Below are 8,024 nucleotides of genomic sequence, written 5' to 3'. Positions count from 1 at the left end.
GTTACTAATACACATGTTGATACATCTTTTGTTTTAAATTAATTTAATATTTCTTTTGGTGAAAATCCTGGTTCTAGAGAAGAGCCAATCTTAAAGTTTAGACACAAGAGTTAATTTCCTTTATTCATACAAAGATTAGTAAGTAGAAGTAAAATTTGCTGCAAGTTTTTTTCCCCTCTGTATTGCAGTAGACCACCATTGTGTTCTTTCATTTCTTTTTTAGTTTTTTGCATTTCAATAAAAGTGTCTGAAATCGTTTTTTTTAACTTGCACTTACAGTCAATCAGTACAAAAACCCTACTTTCATCTTACAGCTTGTTTGTTTCGATGACATAAAATGTGATGTCATACGGTATGTAAATATTTATTGCTCACATTCGGTGATGACTTTTCAGCAAGTGTCATGTGACACTTATAATCAGTTGAAATCTGGCCGTTTGTATTACTATTTATAGTAACAAGTGTATTGCCAATAAAATGTTTTCAACGGTTTCAAATTCATAGTAAAGCAAATGCATGCATATGGTACTAATAAAGCTTTGTAAGGGCTTAATCATTTTATGGAAATAATCCAGCTTTCTGTAAATCTGAAAATTCTGCAGTAGCTAGCAGTATAAGGCACTCTTGTCAGTGATTTCAAGTATTACATTTATTACAGTTTAATCAGTAAATCCTGCAAAAGTCTGTGCTTTTGCTATTGTCCAGGTTTTGTAAGAGCAATGAGTAAATCTTGAGGAAAGCCAAATATTTTACAGAACCTATTGATGAACAGTGAGTGAATGTTATTAAATACTGTGACTAGTCTTAGTACATACATAACAATGAGTCCATACTGTACATCTTTTATACTATTGGTCATGAAAATTTACATCTAGCTTCTACATATTGCTTGTATCAATAGCAACAATGGATACTTCCAGATGTCATTAATGATTAAAAGTAAGAAACTCTATTTTAGCTTTTGTGACCTTGACTTTAACTTCATGAATCTAAAGCCCCCATCCATTTAGGATAGAGGTTCATGGACCAACACACCAAATATCAAAGATCATTTGTTAATTTGACAAAATGATGGACCGGCAACTACATGTACTGTGTTCCATCATAAGAATTGTCAAGAGCAATGAATTTGTTCTAGCATAAAAAAATATTCTACACAAATACATATAAGCATTAAGCTTATCATGCGAGATTCTGCACTAGCTCATTATAACTATACTTTGAAATTTATCTGCACACATGTGACACAAAACAACTACAATATACATGGATATGGTAAATACATATTCTGGTCTTAAAACTGGTCTTTTTTGATAATCAAACAACCAAAAAATAATGGTTAAATATTCATTAAACAAACAGACCCTAGCGAAAAAGAAATCATGTTATATGATTAAACATGATAAGATGTGTACAAACATGTTTTTTTCCTCATTAACCATGTTGGTCAATCATGTCTTATAAACATGTTTGACCATCAAACATGATTGTGGATAAAAAATTACAATTTGTTCAATAAAACATCTGTATTTATTTCAACTAATATTATAATGACTTTCAGGGAGAGGTAAAAATCATAAAGATTGTTTTTTTTTCTGCAAACAATCTTACAAGAAATCAACATATTCAATCATGAATAAACATGATAAATTTATAAAAAAAAAATCAAACAAATCTCTCTTTTTTCTTGTTACTTTCATCAAATAAGTTATTCTTTTGGATAAAAAAGTATCCATACATTTCAACTTTGTGTATAAATAGCCTTAAACGCTTTAATAATTACTGACACATTGACCCATTTATTACTAAGAGAATAACATAGTCATACATGATCAAACATGGCTGAACATGATAAATTCAAAGTCGATATTTTTTAACAAATAAGCATTTTTTAAATTACATCTTACAACAGGATTTTACTTTCTGTGAAAACATTGATAATAAGAATAGTTTCAGTTGTTTTGTTTACAAATTTTTTTATAGGAAAGCAAACATGTTTAAACATGACAGAATTTTGAATATAACAAAATTTTCAGACAGCTCAGAGCATGATTCAGCATCTCCTTGGTTATTATCCTAGAATCCATCTGCTAGGTTATAAATGGAGGTTAAACATATTGTCCCCATTTTCAACAGTTTTACAGCATTTATCGGAATACAAGATAAGCATTGATATAAAGCATCAAAGGGCACTGGGAAGAAGTACATGTAGCACAAGAGCTGTCGGTAGGACAGCAACGCTCGACTATTCTTCGTGCTTGATAGTAAAAAAAAGGCCTGATACAGTTACCTCCTCCTGTTTACAGGTTGGGGTCATGATGGTGAACAAGTGTGCAAAGTTTCAAAGCCATATATCAATGGACTTTGAAAATATTTGAACTATTACAAAAACTTTAACGTAAATTCTAAGTCGAAAAAGGGGCATAATTCTGTCAAAATGCTTAAATAGAGTTACCTCCTCCTGTCTACAGGTTGGGGGTCATGATGGTGAACAATTGTGCAAAGTTTCAAAGCCATATGTCTATGGACTTTGAAAATATTTGAACTATTACAAAAACTTTAACGTAAATGCTAAGTCGAAAAAGGGGCATAATTCTGTCAAAATGCTTGATAGAGTTACCTCCTCCTGTCTACAGGTTGGGGTCATGATGGTGAACAAGTGTGCAAAGTTTCAAAGCCATATGTCAATGGACTTTGAAAATATTTGAACTATTACAAAAACTTTAACGTAAATTCTAAGTCGAAAAAGGGGCATAATTCTGTCAAAATGCTTGATAGAGTTACCTCCTCCTGTCTACAGGTTGGGGTCATGATGGTGAACAAGTGTGCAAAGTTTCAAAGCCATATGTCAATGGACTTTGAAAATATTTGAACTAATACAAAAACTTTAACGTAAATTCTAAGTCGAAAAAGGAGCATAATTCTGTCAAAATGCTTGATAGAGTTACCTCCTCCTGTCTACAGGTTGTGGTCATGATGCTGAACAAGTGTGCAAAGTTTCAAAGCCATATGTCAATGGACTTTGAAAATATTTGAACTATTACAAAAACTTTAACGTAAATTCTAAGTCGAAAAAGGGGCATAATTCTGTCAAAATGCTTGATAGAGTTACCTCCTCCTGTCTACAGGTTGGGGTCATGATGGTGAACAAGTGTGCAAAGTTTCAAAGCCATATGTCAATGGACTTTGAAAATATTTGAACTATTACAAAAACTTTAACATAAGTGGTTACGCCGACGCCGACGCTCGGGTGACTGCAATAGCTCTACTTATTCTTATCGAATAGTCGAGCTAAAAATTAATTAAAATGGTAAATTAAGGTGGGATCTTAATGTCAGAAGCCGAGGATTATGTGCATAAATTGATAGTGGGATATATTACCCTGTATTGTAGCCATAAAAGCTAAATTACTAGGTAAGCTATAAGTTTAGGTACAAAAATCACATAATTATGTTCCTACCAGTTACAAATATACAACAGGCAAAATAAAATATTCCATACAGGACGCTGAACTTCAGTTTGGCCCAAGTAAAAAAAAAAACTCAGTTAAGAATAACCAATTTTTCCATATGAAGGTTATGGTTGCAAAGCAGAGCTCAAACTCGCCATCCACCATTTTTGGCAGACAAGAATTACTGAAACAAGAGGGCCATGATGGCCCTAAGGTCGCTCACCTGTATGTAGGCCCCCGGAGCGGGGCCAGTTTAAACCCCAGGGCTTTTATTTGAACAAACTTGGAAGACACCTATAAGAAGACGTTTCATGATGTACACACTTATAATGAAAAACAATGATCAGCCCTCCCCTACCCCCGGCAGGGCCAATTTTAACCAAGGGCTTTTATTTGAACAAACTTGGTAGACACCCATATGAATATGTTTCATGCTAAACATCTAAGCTGTAGCTCATTGTGTTTTTTTAAAGAAGATTTTTTAAGTTTTTACTATACACATACAGTTAAAAACAATTTTTTGACCCCAGGGCTTTTATTTGAACAAACTTTGTAGACACTTACTAGAACATGTTTCGTGCTTAATATCTCAACTCTAGCTATTTGGGTTTTTTCAAAGATGATTTTTTAAGTTTTTCCTATACACATATAATAAGGAAAATCAATGACCCCCAGGGCAGGGCCAATTTTGACCCCAGGGCTTTTATTTCAACAAACTTTGTAGACACTCGCTAGAAGATGTTTCATGCTTAATATCTTAACTCTAGCTATTTGGGTTTTTTCAAAGAATACTTTTTAAGTTTTTGATATACACATATATAAGGAAAATCAATGACCCCGCGGGCGGGGCCAATTTGACCCCAGGGCTCTTATTTGAACAAACTTGGTAGACACCCATTAGAACATGTTTCATGCTTAATATCTTAGCTCTAGCTCTTTGAGTTCTTTAAAAGAAGATTTTTTAAGTTTTTACTATATACATGTACATATAGGGAAAATCAATGACCCCCTGGGCGGGGCCAATTTTGACCCCAAGGCTTTTATTTGAACAAACTTGGTAGACACCCATTAGAACATGTTTCATGCTAAATATCTTAGCTCTAGCTCTTTGAGTTCTTTAAAAGAAGATTTTTTAAGTTTTTACTATATACATATAGGGAAAATCAATGGACCCCTGGGGCGGAGCCAATTTTGACCACAGGGCTTTTATTTGAACAAACTTGTAGACACCCATTAGAACATGTTCATGCTAAATATCTTAGCTCTAGCTCTTTTGGTTCTTTAAAAGAAGATTTTTTAAGTTTTTACTATATACATATAGGGAAAATCAATGACCCCCTGGGCGGGGCAATTTTGACCCCATGGCTTTTATTTGAACAAACTTGGTAGACAACCATTAGAACATGTTTCATACTAAATATCTTAGCTCTAGCTCCATGAGTTCTTTAAAAGAAGATTTTTAAATTTTTACTATATGCATACAGGAAAAATCAATGACCCCCTGGGGCGGGGCCAATTTTGACCCCAGGGCTTTTATTTGAACAAACTTGGTAAACACTCATTAGAAGATGTTTCATGCTAAATATCTTAGCTCTAGCTTTTTGGGTTCTTTAAAAAAAGATTTTTTAGGTTTTTACTATATGCATATAGGGAAAATCAATGACACCCTGGGGCGGGGCCAATTTTGACCCCAGGGCTTTTATTTGAACAAACTTGGTAGACACTCACTAGAAGATGTTTCATGCCAAATATCTAAGCTCTAGCTCTTTCAGTTTTTTAAAAGAAGATATTTAAAGTTTTTTCTTTTGGTTGCCATGGCAACCAGAGTTCTGCATGGAATTAAATTATTTGAACAATTTTTAAAGGTGACCACCAAAGGAACATTCCTGTGAAGTTTGGATGAAATTGGCTTAGTGGTTTATGAGGAGATGTCATTTAAAGTAAAAGTTTACGGACGGACGGACGGACGGCCGGACGGACGACGGACGGACGCCGGACGAAAAGCGATCACAAAAGCTCACCCTGTCACTTTGTGACAGGTGAGCTAAAAACTACTTAAACTTGAAAAAATTTATCAAAACAAAGGAAAATATCTTGGAATAGAAAATATTTTCATGAAATTGGAACACCTATTCAAGAATCTGAATTTATTTGTATCCAAAATCAATGCTTTTTAGTTAACATATCATTTTAGTATCTTATTATGAAAGGACAGATTTGAAGAAGTGACCCGTTAAAATCACTCTACCACAGGGATTGTGCCTATAATAATTAACACTAAATGTCACATTTAAAAAGTTGTATTTTGTAATATTAGACTAATATTTACTGTCTCAAAACTGCGATTCAAATGATGTAATCTAAGATACGCCAGTCACTTGAACAAATTTTGGAAACACAACTAACTTAAAAAAAATGTTATTCAGTTTGAATAACAAACCCACTTCTTTGCAATTATCTTATCAACATGAACATCCTCTTCAGTTTCATTCTTAACAGATGGTATCCAAACATCACAAAAAGGTGTACTAGTTCTGTTATTGTACATATATCCTGTCCAACAGCAAACAACTTCTCATCCACAATATTTCTATGAAATATGATGGGCCGCTAATATCACACTATCCAGGCCGCCAAAACACCACAGTGTTTTGTAACAGTTTTTTTCATTGTTTGTACTTATCGGAATAAAGAAATTTTCCTTTGTCGTAAACGTTTAATTCTGTGTGGTTGTTGTGCTCCTAATCTTTTACATTGTTCAAACCAATCTTAGCAAGAACATGTGAACCATTGTTGCTTCTTTAGATGCAAAATTTCCCCTTTTTGAATATTCAGTTGCCAGGAGGGTTTTTTCACCTGATATAAGTTGACCCAGTATTATTTGGACAGATTTTTTGATAGAAAAATCTAACCAAAACAGGGTTCGCTATCAGCAATCATTTTCAGTACTTTTAGTTTCTGATATTACAGATCTGTTTTAACTTGTAGTTTATTGTTTACATCCAAACATTTATGGATCCGAATTACTCTTCCTTTCGGTATTTTCATGGTCATAGAAATTGTCACTCACTCATAAGACATGGGTTTAACCTAGGTAGCACTCTACAGTTAAATTTCAAAATTCCTCTCATCTCCTTGAGCTAAATTTGTCTGACCATTGCAATTTTATTCTATTATTTCTACATTATCAACCTGGCAAACCTGCGAAAAGAAAACACGCGTTTTGTTCCTCAGAAATATTATGAACATGGGATTCAAATTTTTAACAAAGAAATTCTATCCATTCTGCAATAGGCAGGCGTAAAAAAAATTGGGCTCAAATTATTTCCTTTATAGCCCCTTTCTTTACAGTGGGACGGAAGACCCCCCAAAACAACACCATTTCGTTTCCCTTCTGGCAAATTATTACAGGCCTAAAGGTAATACCGTCTCTGCTTTAGCAACTCTCTTAAACATGCAAAATATTCACAAAGTAACTGGTGCTCAAATCCTTGGTAGAATTTTTGCTACTGCCTAAAAGTTTGTCCTTATAAATTATATTAAAAAAAATTAATATGATGGACACTTGTATGAAATAATAACAAAATTATACCCTAAAAATTTAAATGTAAGACAACTGTCAACAAATATTATCATATCTTTAACTCTTAAATTGCAAGTATATTAATTAAAAAGAATCTAGATCAGCAAATCAAATGTCACAAGTTTAATTTTCTTAAAAATGTAAATGAAAGAAACCTTACAGCCGGCTTATTAAAGTTAAAATTTTATAAAAAATAATTTATATTCTTACATTACAAAAAATATATGTTAGGCAAACAAAGAAATGAATATTACTATATTTGCCTTTATTTGGGTGTATATCTATTCTGGCTATAGACTGGGTACTTCGTGTGGTCGATTTGTGCCGCCGGTTTCCCATGTTTTTCCGTAGCCAAATATCCCCATAAATACCCCTCGGAATTAATTTCATTCAAAGACGGCCAATCTCCAATTATTTGCAACTTTGCTTGTTTCTCTAGGACTTTGGTATTTTGCCTCGGCGGGCAGAAACTTCATGATGAAATTACTTTTTTTTTTTTTTTTTTTTTTTTCCCACGGAAGTACAAAAGCTAGCCGGTCACTCGTTTTCTATTTTAATCTGATTCGACAATCACAACTTGTCCGGACCAATCAGAAGCGTTGTTTCATACCAAGGTGCGTGAGATGCACACAATCGCTCATAATGGCATTAATGCACAAAAAAAAACTTTTTGAATTTAACGAAACGGACAAAAACATCACCTGTTTATAAAATCTAAATGGGCAATTAGAGTTCTTTCAGTTCTCACTCGAAGATAAGAGGTATAACCTATTACCCTCAGAAATCTAAACAGATTTACGCGATTCACAAAAAATGATCCTGGAGACTGTCTAAAATCCGGAACTTCTCGGACTATTCCGGATGTTATTCTCTAATAATAAATATACAGCTAGCAAACGGGTTGTAGCACTTGCCGTGGTGTTAACAACAAAACATATATGTTAAAAAAAAAAAAAAAATTACAATGGACATTTACCTTCTTCAGCTTCT

Source organism: Ruditapes philippinarum, unplaced genomic scaffold (assembly GCF_026571515.1).
Source record: "Ruditapes philippinarum isolate M1 unplaced genomic scaffold, ASM2657151v2 ctg6379_1_1_1_1, whole genome shotgun sequence".
NCBI lineage: Eukaryota > Metazoa > Mollusca > Bivalvia > Venerida > Veneridae > Ruditapes > Ruditapes philippinarum.
This window is presented reverse-complemented; position numbering follows the sequence as displayed.